The sequence below is a fragment of the Microcebus murinus genome, chromosome 17 (genome assembly GCF_040939455.1).
Source record: "Microcebus murinus isolate Inina chromosome 17, M.murinus_Inina_mat1.0, whole genome shotgun sequence".
Lineage (NCBI taxonomy): Eukaryota > Metazoa > Chordata > Mammalia > Primates > Cheirogaleidae > Microcebus > Microcebus murinus.
This window is the reverse complement of record NC_134120.1, coordinates 11,681,583-11,694,157: the sequence shown is the minus strand read 5'-3', so window position 1 is coordinate 11,694,157 and position 12,575 is coordinate 11,681,583. Positions and strand designations below refer to the sequence as shown.

Below are 12,575 nucleotides of genomic sequence, written 5' to 3'. Positions count from 1 at the left end.
AGAGAGGTGAATTCTGTCAGAAAAGAGGAGATTTCTGTCAGGAAAGAGGAGATTTCTGTCAGAAAAGAGGAGATTTCTGTTAGAAAAGAGATTTGTGTCAGGAAAGAGGAGATGTCTGTCAGAGGGATGTGAATTCTGTCAGAAAAGAGGAGATTTCTGTCAGGAAAAAGAAGATTGCTGTCAAAAATAAAAGATTTCTGTCAGAAAAGAGTAGATTTCTATGAAGAAATAGGTATATTTCTGTGAAAACAGTAGTAGATTTCTCTCAGAACTGAAGAGATTTCTGTGCAGAAACTGGAGATTTCTGTCGGTACAGAGACAGATTTCTATCATTAAAGAGAGAGATTTCAGTCAGGAAAAACTGAGATTTCTTTCAGAAAAGCGAGTGGGATCCCCTGAATTCCATGTCTTGCACTTGTCCCTTCTTGGCTCTTGTTCACTCCTGTGTTCATCCCCTCCCTGTGTTCTGATCTGCTGCCTCTGATTTCTCACTCTTATCCTGTAATTTGCTCCATGACCAGGTTATGCACTTTAGATGGGATTTTGAAAGGTGAGTGTTTAGTGGCTTTTGCTTTTCTGGTTTGTTGGGTTTACTTCTTCATGATCACTGGAAGAATGAACATCAGAACACCGTGGCACTCCTCTCTGCCTCCTGCTGAGCAAGGAGAGGCAGCCTTGCCTTCTGAGCTTGACTGAAAAGCCCATTTGGAGACTTTTCTTAGTGCCCCTTCCATGAACTATGTTTTATCTTTATGCTGTGAGGGGGAGGGACTCCTCATTCATGGCTGTCACTGCTGCTGCTGCTGTCACCAACCTCTCCCTTGGGAGCTGAGCCAATGGGAAGTCTGGGAAATTTTCCCTGAACCTTGGTAGAGGTGTACTGGGAGGAGTAAGGAGTCTTAGGAGGGAGGAGGCAGGAGGAACTGAAGCCCAGCACTGAAGGCCGCAGAACTCCAGGGAGAGGAGGTGAGTGGCATTCTGATTGCATGCTGGCTGGGTCATTCTAGGCTAAGTGTGCTCAGACCCCCTAAAATGATGGATGGAAAGCTCCTCGTGCCTGAGGCACTGCAAATCTTGAGCATTCACCTTCTTTTCCTTGGGAGAAAAATGCCTACCAATTGCTGAATATAAACTGCCTACCCAGAAGCTTATAAAAGATAACTTACATAGTGAATGCATATAATACCTGTGTCTGGGCTTTCCACTCCTGGGTGTCACAGCCATACTGAATAAATATGTGTCTATGAATGGATGAATTGATATTTATAAGCTAGTTTTTATTTTTTTTTAATGGCAAATTATCTAAAACCTTGTTGACAAGTTACATGCCAATCCCCATGTCTAAAAGCCATAATAAAGTGGTGATAATAATTTCCAAAAAGGTCTGCTAGGTCTTAGCCACTCCTTGTTGATTACATTTACAGTTTTGTCAATGATATTTGGTAACTTTAGCAACAATTGTGAGAGGCTTTAGGTTTAAAAAAATTTTTTTTTTTTGTAAAATTAGACACTTTTGAGTACTCAAGTAGAATGATTCATAACCAGGGGATCTCCAACAAATCTAAAGCTGGGTATAGCTGAGCTTTAGAATATCTTTGCCCTATAATTATCTCCTTCTGCAACCATTTATGCCCTTGACATCTCTACTAGTATTTTTGTACTCAATAAAAACTAATGAGAGTGTGGGCTATTCATGGACAGAAAAAGAACTATTTATATTTGTGAGGGCCTAACATCTGTGGTAGTTAGAACACACATTGTGACAACAGGAAATCCTCTCTGGAAGATTCTGATGCAAAATCTGTGGTGGGGTTTTCAATGCTAATATATGAGTAGAAAAGTTTACATTTATATTAATAAATAAAATCTCATCGATTTCTTGACAGGGATTAAATAAAACTATCCTGGAAGTTTTTTCTTAAAAAGAGGTGCAAAGTCTCCCCTTTGCCTGAAGAGTATGTCAGAGATGGACAGAGGATAGAACTAGGAAGAAATAAGTTTCTCACCGGCAGAAGGCACAATTTCCTTTGTGTTTAATGAATGAAGGCTGGGTTTGGGTTTGTTACAAGGTAAAATGAGGTTGTCTCCTTTCTTCCTTGAGAACTAATCAGATTATGTTTTCCTGCCTGGACTTGGTCGTACTGCCAAGAGTAATGCTGAATAGAACAGCAGTAAAGAGATAAAAGCCTCCTAAGAGGTGTTTAGTAGGCACAAGCCCCAGAGTCTGAGGATTTTCCCTAGAGGAGCAAATGGAAAACCCGGAGCGAGGAGGCAGTAGGTCTCTCCACCAGGTGGTCTACCTCAGCAGCTTCTGTCCTGTTCTCTGCCAGGGGCAGTTTGAGCATCTTTTCTACACAGAAACCCCTGTAATCCTTTCACATTCCCTGAGCACTTTACAAATATGTCCACCGTCACTATTCTCACACTGCAGTCTAATTTTCAAATTTACTTCTAGATCACGGGCCTTGAGGGGAGGGGCAAGGAAAATGTCTTAATAGTTTCCTCATGCCCAGCAACGTTTAAACTGAGGTGTTAAACTGAGGAGGTATTTCAGACCATAGTTTTTAATTTTTTTCCCTATTTCTTCTGAAATGATGAAAAACACATTTTGATGTTTCTTTTTGTCTCATTTCCCTCTTGTTTTCAATTCTTCCTTTCCTGTGAGAAGTCAAGAGCAATTTGGGGACTGCAGAAAGCATGAATAGGGACAAAATGAAAGACAAAAACAAAAAATAATACTGGTTTCTTTCTACTGCTCTTCGTGTTATGTGATTAGCTTGTTTTAATGGCAGACACTGGAGTTTGGAGGTTAGTTTGCAAAAGTATGATTTTAAAGGTGAGCTAGTGAGGCAAGCTATGCTGCATAGATCTATAGTTTGAAGAATTTTTAAAATCCCTATTCAACTATTGACAGGAATTGGATCATTTCATCAATATAAAGTTTGCTATATGAGGTCATTATAATGACTTTACCAGTATATTATTACCTATCATAAATGGTGGAAACAAATAGTAACAATGTCCTTTGATATGTAAATAGATGTATCATATCTAATGTGATCTAATATAAATATATACATATTTAGGGTTTACATGTACATACACATATATATTTAGTTTTACACAGAGTGGCAGGTAAGTGGGTGTTCCCACCTTCATGCCTGACATGATTTGAGGAGCTAGTGCAGAAGACCCTGTATGATTGGAAGGCATCAATATTCATCTGGGGCTCTCAGTCTATCTCTCTGGCTGGCCACCTGATTTTGTAACTAACATTTTATTGGAACACAGCCATATCTGTTTACTTATTTTCTATGTCTGCTTTCATGCCACCTCTGCTCTTGGAAGTTCCTGATGAAATACATGCTGTAAGCTTCACAATGCATTGCTTAATCTTTCATTTGACAGAGCACTGGGCACTCTGCTAAGCAAAATAATGGCAGAGCTCCTTTTTAAGTCCTGAGTCTAGTTTACTTTCCTGATAAGTTTTAGTTTCTAAGGAGACCTTTCCTGATTGCTTCTTCATTCTTAATCTTCTCCCTTAACTATAAGTGGCTGCATCAGGAGGGTGTGTTGTCCTCGTATTTCAGTAAGCATTTCTTCATACCTGGTGTTATTGTCACATTGCCACATTCTCATGGCACCTGGCTTCTCTCTGTCTCTCTCCCCATCTGTGTCTCCCTCTCTCAGCCACCCCTCTACCCCCCACATATGCTGTATCACTGCCACTGCCAACTTTGGCCTATATAGTGGACAACAAAGGTACGATCAGTGTGATCCTAAAATGTTCACAGATACAAAATGTCAGAAATGTTTAATAGTATCATGACCATGACTTATCCCAACTGACCAACAGTGCCCAGAGCCAGACACCACCACCACCACCACCACCAATGAGCTCTTTTCCCCCCAGATATTTCTGCACATTCTAGCTGGTGAAAAATGACACATAGGACTTAAATTTTATAGCGACTAAACTTTTTACAGCCTAGAACAGATCAGTTAATATAAAGTGAAGCAAGAAGTCATGAACTTCTTTCTTTAGGATGCTCACCAGAGCACTCAGAAATCTAACCGTGTCTAGAAGCTGGTTCTAGATGACAACGACGTGTCTATCATTACAGCCTCAAATCTTCTATGTCTGGCTCCTGGACAGGTAGCCGTTGACTGTAGAAAGGTGTTTCAGGCACAATTATCAGTAAATAATTCTTTAGGGCTTGATCCCCGCCCCCTAACCCCACTGCCCAGACCCTCATATTATCTGGCTCTCTGATGTAAAGCTTAAAAGAAAACTCTCCCAGTAATCCTGGTGACAGTGTGTGACATGTCCAATCCCCTTCAGCCTCCACCCCCTTACGAAGGAAAATGAACACCATGAGCCTTTCACTCCCTGCTTTGGCAGAAAACTCTCCTCTTCATAGGCATCCTCAGAGTTCAAGTGTGCTAAAGAGCACAGAGAAAGAACTTTGCTGTGTAGCTGGAGTCTAAGGGTTTTAATATGAAGCTCTAAATATTTAAGAAGAATTTTAAGGAAAGGTCACAACTTGAGTGGAATCATCCCTAAATGTGAACCCACTTCTTGCTCAGTGACTATCAAGTAATTTGACCATGTCCCCTCAAACATTATACTTGATCATATGCATAGGCACACACCCTCAACAATACCTGTGAGTAGGGCAGGCTTTACAATCCATCCTATTCTATTCCACTGTTCTGATCTGTCCTATCCTATCCTATCCTATCCTAATTTTAGTGCATTTAATTTTTTTAAAAAATGCTGGTGTCTATCTACTACATTTCTTTTATTCCCCCAAGTGGTTTGTAACCTGCAGTTTGAAAAATGATGTTCCAGGTAATATGAGCATTTATGACTCTTCCCTTCTAAACTGATGTTTGGGAAATAATATCTACTTTCCTTCACACTGAAACATGAGGTGGGAACTTGACTAAAAGCACACATGCTTTTAGTGTGTGTGTAGTTTTTATTTTCCTTCCAAAATTGAATTTTTAAAAAAATCCTCCTTTCATTTTTATTCTCTTAGTTTTCCTCTTCCTGTCTTTTCTCCTATTCATTTTTCCTCTCTGACATTAACTGTGAGCTCCCTTGGTGACTGGAAGGGCTGCAGGTACCGCTGTGGCCACCACTCCACTGCTCTGGACCTGACCAGTTCTGGCCTTTCAGGTCTACATTTCTGTGGGAAACAGTTCCTGGTCCCTTTGGCACTTAATGACCTCTGTTTCCAGCTAGTCTAAACAGCATCGTGTGTGGTACTTCTGTGCCCATGGAGGGTAGGAACTGTGTCCTCTTCTCCACAATATCCCTACCCTATGGCACCAGTTCCGTCACCCACTAGGCCCGTGGTGGAAGTTTGTACAGTCAATGAGTGGATGAATGAATCCACTGACTTGGGGAGGAAAAGGCCATTAGGTGAAGGATATGGTTGGGCAAATTATTAAAGTTAATTCTACTGTGGCGATCTTCTTTGGTTTTGTGCACAATGCCAAAATATCCTTGCAATTTCCCTCTGAGATAAGATTGTGATATTTCCCCCTTATCTCTGGAGATATAGTCCCTGTGGCTGATTCAGAACTCACTTGCCCAAGACAGTCCACTGTTACTGAGTCTGATTATAAATTGTTATGTGTATTAGTATGCGTATCAGGGATTTCAGAGACACTGAGGTTTCCCGGATGGGTGCGCTTATGGGATGAAAGGAAATGGGAAGGGATGATACAGATTGAGGATCCCTGCTTCAGGCACTTTCATGGAAAGCTGTGAGTGCCAGAGATCCTATTCGCTCTGTTTTCCTTGGCATAGTTTCGAGTTGTGTATCTTAGATGTCAGCCAGTTCACACGACAGTTGGTGCATGCAAACAAACAATTAGCCTTGATTCTGCAGCAGACTGATTATCAGTGAGAAAGTATTTTTTTTTCCCCCGTAACATCTGCGGGGCAAGAAACTCAAGAGTTACAAAATCTGGTTTATGTCGACACATTTGACCCTTGCTTGCTCTGTGGTTTTGAGCATTCTCTCTCCACAACCAAGTGCTTTGAATACTAATACATTTTTTTACTGTATGCATACAGAAATCTACTGTGAAATTGGAAATAATCTAAAAGCCACACAAGAGACTTTGGTTAAATTGTCATGGTAAATCCATACAACGGAATATTATGCACACCTCAACACAAAGACATTAAAATGCCCCCAGTATGAAATAAATGAAAAACAAAGTAGAAAAAAAAGTACAAAACATCATGTTTAATATGATTTCTTTTTCAGGTTTTTATTCTTTTTTACTTTTATATTTTTATTTATTTTAAAATATTATGCAGGTGCAAATATTGAAGTTACATATATTGCCTTTGCACTCTTTGAGTCATAGCTACAAATGTGCCCATCCCCAGATGGTGCACACCACACCCACTAGGAGTGAATTTACCCATCCCCTCCGTCCTCCATCTCATGACACCCAATGAATGATGCTTGAATATGTGCACTTAAATATTGATCAATTAGTAACAATTTGATAGTGAGTACATGCGGTGCTTGTTTTTCCTGAATATTAATTATTACTTTTAAAAATAGGTGTGTATAATAGGATTTTACTAGTTTTTGACTTTTCATATACAAATGTTTATGAGAAGAGTCATTTAATGTGATGACATATTTCATTACATTCCGCAATACATTCTGGATTAATTTTTATTTCTCAGTCATCACTTATTTGATCATAAAACAAGAGTTATAAAAATAAAATAATAGAATGTTTTATATTAAGTACATTTTAATTGCATTCATCTACATAATATTAGCAGATAATTGTGGATTGAGGTGTAGGTGAGCTTTGCTTGGGTTTTAGTCATAGTCCCATTTTTTTAGACTACATCAGAAAAATGGGGTTTAACATGTTTTTTCACTTTGCGATTTGGGTGGATTGGGGTTAGACCAAGAAGAATGGGTGAAAATCCAGTTCTGGACTGAGACTGGGCACCATCACCAATGTCACAGGAGCCTCTGCTTTTCATTATCAAAATGTCAACATAATTTTTCTGAGTTGTGACAGAAAGTTGATGAAAATTCCGTATCTCTGCCACACAGCTTTGTGCTTCAAATTTTCCTGCTACTAATTTTTTTGAATAAACATAAATAGAATACTTGAAAATGGAAACAATGACTACATCTTCCAGAAAAGAATTTTGTCACTAAAATAAACCATTCTATAGAATTTCTGTTGTTATTGGCCTAAGTATTTAAAAATATTCAACCTAAAATCATTTCATCTTTCAGCTGGTCTAAGTATTTTGATATTTTAAAAATTGGTAAGTAATCCACTTTAAATTTATGAGAGTATCTAAAAATACATTTTTTAAAAAAAAATTTTTTAAATTTTAAACTGATAAAGTCACAGCCAGAAGCTGAATTTGCTAATATTGAAATTCATCAGATGCCTGACCTACAAGGTCAGTACTAGTCCAAAATTTAAGTAGCTCATGTTAAGGTGTTATGAAAATAGACAGCATTTATGAAGAGTACTTTAAATAATAAAAGGTCAGAGGAGGAGTTTAGAGACTAAAAAAACATAACTTAGGTGATTTGCAGCTTTCAGTGATGGCTTGGATTGGGTTTAGTGAGACAGAAATGATTGGCCATTGGGGCAAGAACACTGCAGCTAATTTCCTTTGTTAAACCTCATGTTCTTTGAAGATGCATTAATTATTTTACTAAATCAAGGACTAATTTTGGGTATCTTAATCCTAACGTCTCTCCATGCCACACATTAGAATTCCGTGACTTGGGAATGTATTCCAGGTCAAGGAACCCAGAAAAGAACAAGTTTGACCTGTGTTACTAAATGGGTCACTGCGGGGAATTGCATTATAATACAATTACAATTATGTCGTATTTCCCAAGTTATGAAAACAGAAACTCTGCATGCCACTTGTGTGGTATGAGCTAAATTAGAGGCAGGGCCTACAGTGAAACTTACCCAACCTTCAGGGGAAAAGAAACAAATTCTCCCAAGAGTTGGACTCTTATGAGCAATGATGGATCCGACACACTTGGATGAAGGTGTTAAGAAGTTACTTCTCTGCTCTTCTGTAACCTTTTACCCCTCCCTATTCCTCTGTGTTGAGGGGTTTCAAAGACAAATTTGTTTTCTGACTGATTCATATTCAAGTAAACCTTGAGTGACTAAATGGTTTAGCCCTTTCTTGAACGAAGCCTGGTTTCTCCTTGCTTGAGCTCTGGCTGTACTCATGCATTTCTCCACCCCATGTAGCTGCTTCCTACTCCTCCTTGGCTGCTGAACGGAGTGTCCCTATGAAGAAACTTCTTACTACTCTTCCAGAAGGGCTTCTTCCAGAGCATCAAGGCTAGTTTCTTTAAGTAACATGTGACTCAATGTATTTTTAAAATCATAAAAAGTAATAATTCCACTATACTCTATAATGGGAGGTTTTTCTTGAAAAATAAATCTAAAATGCCTATGGAAAATTTAATGAGTAAAAATAGTGAAAAATATTTTGAAAGTGATGAGCAATCATGAGGGACTTGCCCTATAAAATACTGAAATGTACTTCTATTAAAAATTTTTAATTGGCAAAAAGTAAATGAATAGATGAATGGAACAATATAGCTCAGAAATAGACTGATACAGAGTTAAAATTTAGCTTGTGATGAATGGGTAGCACACATCTTTGGCGGAAATAGAGTTTAAAGAAATAATAGTGGTAAAAATGATGAACCACATTATTATTATTAAATATGTATATCATCATCTCATACTAAAAAATTACAGAAGGAAGGAAAACAAAACAAAGCAAAGTAGCAAAAGAGATGAGTGACTAAGCATCAGATCACAGAGCAAGGAAGGAGTTTTTAAACATAAGTGTTATAGAAGAAATAATATATTTTAAAAATTACATATTTTATAAAATTTTAAATTGTGTTCACGTAAAAGTTATCACTATAAAATTAAAAGGCAAACAACAAATTTATTTATGACAAATAGAATAAGTTTTATATCCTTAACTCCATAAAGAATTAGCATAAATTCATAAGCTAGGCACTAAATTTCACTTCTGGGCAGCAGTGTGTCTCTCTGCTCACCATTGCAGCAAAACTATTGAAGGAGTGGTCAATCACATACTTTCTTCATATCTTCAGTTTTCATTTAATCTTTAGCTTTCCCCAAATGGGCTGCAACTTACACCACTGCACCCAAACTGTCCCCCTAGATTGCCCAAGTCCAATAGATATTTCTGTTTCTGTTACCAGACTCTTCTGAGTAGCCTTTATGGTACACCATTGACTATGCGACCTTTCCCAGAAAACTTTCTCTTCTTAAACTCAGTGAAACCACAATCCCTAGATTTCCTCATTTTCTGATATCTCATTTTGAGTCTACTGCAACAGTTCCATACTCCCTTGTCCAGCCTTCACATGCTTGGTTTCTTCAGAGCTCAGTTCTTCCTTTCACTCTAGGTCATCTCAGCTTTTCTTAGGACTTCCAGAAACCAAATCCACACATCAAGCCCAGCACTGTCTTCTGCATTCTGCAACAGTAGGTCCAACTCCACGTGAACAGCTGAAAAGCACCTCAGATTTAAGTCCCCATATCTCATTCTCTTCAGTATTCCACATCTTAGAAAATGTTATGAACACTTGTTTCATTACTAAAGCCATAAATCCAAATGGTACCTCGTTTCTTCCATTTTCTTCCCTTCCATATCAGATCCATCAGTGTAGCCTGAAGATTCTACCTTTGCAATTTATCTCAAGTACCTTAACTTTTCTCCATCTTTGATGGCACTCCCCGATCAACATCGCTATTATATCTTGCCTGGACTGTTAAAATAACCTCTTTTATGGAATTGCACCGGGTGGCAGCAAATAAAAAAGAAACCACGAAAACCTCTTTTTGTTTGTTTGTTCATTTTGTTTTTTGTTTTTTTTCCATTCTTGTCCACTTCTGATCTGTTTTCTACAGAGCAGCTGGAGTGTTCTTTGAAAAGTAAAATAAGAAGAAGCCATTTTCTTGCCTACAATCTTTCACTTGGTTCACTTCTCATTTTGGATAAAAATTTGGAATTTGGATAAAATCCAAATTCTTTTTGATGGCCTATAAGCTTTTACGTAGTCTGAGTCTCAATTCCTGGTCCCCTTTCGTCATATGCCACTCTTCTTGCTGTTCCTTCTTTCTAGAATTCTCTTTCCCTTCTCCTACTGCTCACTGCTCCTACTCCTACCCCTGACATGTGTTCCAGCTTGGCTCTTACATATATTGATATTTTAGATCCTAACTTAGATGTTATTTTCTCTCTTGACAATACAATCTAAATTAGTGACTCCCATCCTGTTATCCTCTTTGTAAACAGCTATCTTTTTCCTTCATAGCACTTATTATCATTTATGCTGTGTGTGTCTGTGTGTGTGTGTATAATATGTTAGGAATAATTTGACAAGTTTCAAACAACTGGAAAACAGTATTTTCTCATGTAATTACAAGTTCAGAGTTAGGTAAGTGGTTTCTGGCATTTAGTTTAGTGGCTCAAGGCTATCAAGAGAGATATCTCTGTGCTTCCTTTGTTCTTTCCCTCCTAGCTGCCTCTCAGTCACAAAGAGTCTTCTCTACCTCCAGCATCCTACATTCCAGGCAAGAAGAAGGGGAAAGAGCCAAAGTTACATGACAACTCACTCACCCCTCTTTTGGAAAAGTTTCCTGGAAGCTACACCCAGTAGTTGCTGCTTGCATTACCATTGGCAAGAATCTAGACACATGTTCATCCCCATCTGCAAGGAAGATGGGGAAAATGAAGTTAACAAAAAAGAAACTATACATAATGGCTTTTCCCAACAAGGAAAAGAGGGAGAATGAATATTGGGTAGGCAATTAACATTCTTCGCCAGAGTATGTATGTTTGCTTGAAAAATGCCTATTTTTCCCATTAGACCCTAAAAACTCCTTAATGGAGAAATCATGTTTTATTTTTTAAAAATGTATATTCATGGTCTAGTAAGCACTCAATAAACTGTTGAACAAATGAAACTTACTGATAATCATGACATTTCCTGCACACCTCAGGTCAGAGATGCTACATTGAGGTGGTCCCTTTTCTATCAAGGGCTAAACTGCTTGTGCTCTAGTGGATTGCTTCATAGCCTGCCTTTTGCAGATACCAGATACTATTTAATATTAACTAAACTGTAGGCCAAAATATCACCAATTTTTTTTCACGTTTATTCCATGTCAGGATCCTAATCAGGCTCCTACTTTGCATTTGGTTGTCCTATTCTCTTTGACAAGACATTTCCTTAGTCTTCCCTGCTCTGCCATGATTTTGGAAACTACCAATTAGTTATTTGGACAATGTCTCTCCATTTGCATTCATCTGGTGTTTTTGTCTCATGCATTTTTATCATGAATATCACAGAAATGGTGTTGTATCCTCAGTGGATTATATCATAGAATTCTTGATATTAATCATTTCTTATTATTGGTGACATTGATCTTGATCACTTGGTTAAGGTGGTGTCTTCCAGGTTTCTCCACTGTAAAGTTACCATTCTTTTGCCTTTTTTTGTTAATAGATATTTTAAAAAATTGAAAAATTTAAAAAAGGCACAAGGGGAAGGGGAGGGGGTGTAAAAAATACAAAATGCAAAAGCAAATATTGTGTGCATATGGGGGGATATTTGAGACAATACCATCTTTTGCCTAATACTTTTAGTACCCATTACTGGATCTTATCTGTAAAAACATTGAGTTGTTTTATTATTACTGTGCTGTTTTACTACTAATAATTTTCTCTTTTCCTATTTGCTTCTATTTCTGTTAGCTAGAATCCTTCTGTAAGAAACAGCTGTCCTTTTCCCGCCATTAATTAACTAATATCACTGTGGACTCATGGGTATTTATTTTATTCTATCAGTTAAACTCCAATATTATAATAATTTTTTGTTGGTCAACTTTCCCCAGCATTGAAGAACCTTTAGGATACCTTCTGTGTTTTCTGAGTAAGCCCCATCCTTTCTGAGCACTTCCTTACTTTCTGCCACCACGGGATGTTTCAGTCACAGCTTGTGCTTTTCCTCTCCCAGCACTGAAATCAAGCCCTTCTCCGTTCCTCTCATTGGAGAAGGGTGATTAGAAACCAAGATCTAGTGCTAGATGTGCTTATCACTACAGGAGTGTCATTGCTTATAGGCATTCTCAGTGGACAGAGCTAGGAAGATACAAGCATATACTAACCCATGCATACATGCATATCTATATTTATTATTTGTCTATATATTAAAACAATAATTTTTACAAATATTTCTGATTCCAATCCAGCATAGTAGAGTTCATTTTAGCCCCTCATTTATAACTTCTTTCTCCAATAGTAAGACAACTTAATCTCATTATCTATAATATGTTATGACACAGATGGATACATATGTAGATAGATGGATGGGTAGATTTGATATGTTTGTATATGTAATAAAAAGCCTGTGATTTTATACTGAAATTTCTGATTCCTAATCTTCTTTTCCACATTTGAGCCAATACATGTCTGTTTTCTTCTA

At 37.8% G+C, this 12,575-nt stretch overlaps 1 protein-coding gene across 1 annotated transcript in view; it reads left to right on the top strand.

Annotated features, from left to right (window-relative positions):
- Positions 1-877: 877 nt before the first annotated feature.
- Positions 878-12,575, top strand: part of SERPINB7 (serpin family B member 7) — a 50,075-nt gene continuing 38,377 nt past the window's right edge. The window contains exon 1 of the mRNA XM_012774455.3: positions 878-966. The gene's annotated coding sequence lies outside the window, so the exon portion shown is untranslated. The remainder of the gene's footprint in view (positions 967-12,575) is intronic.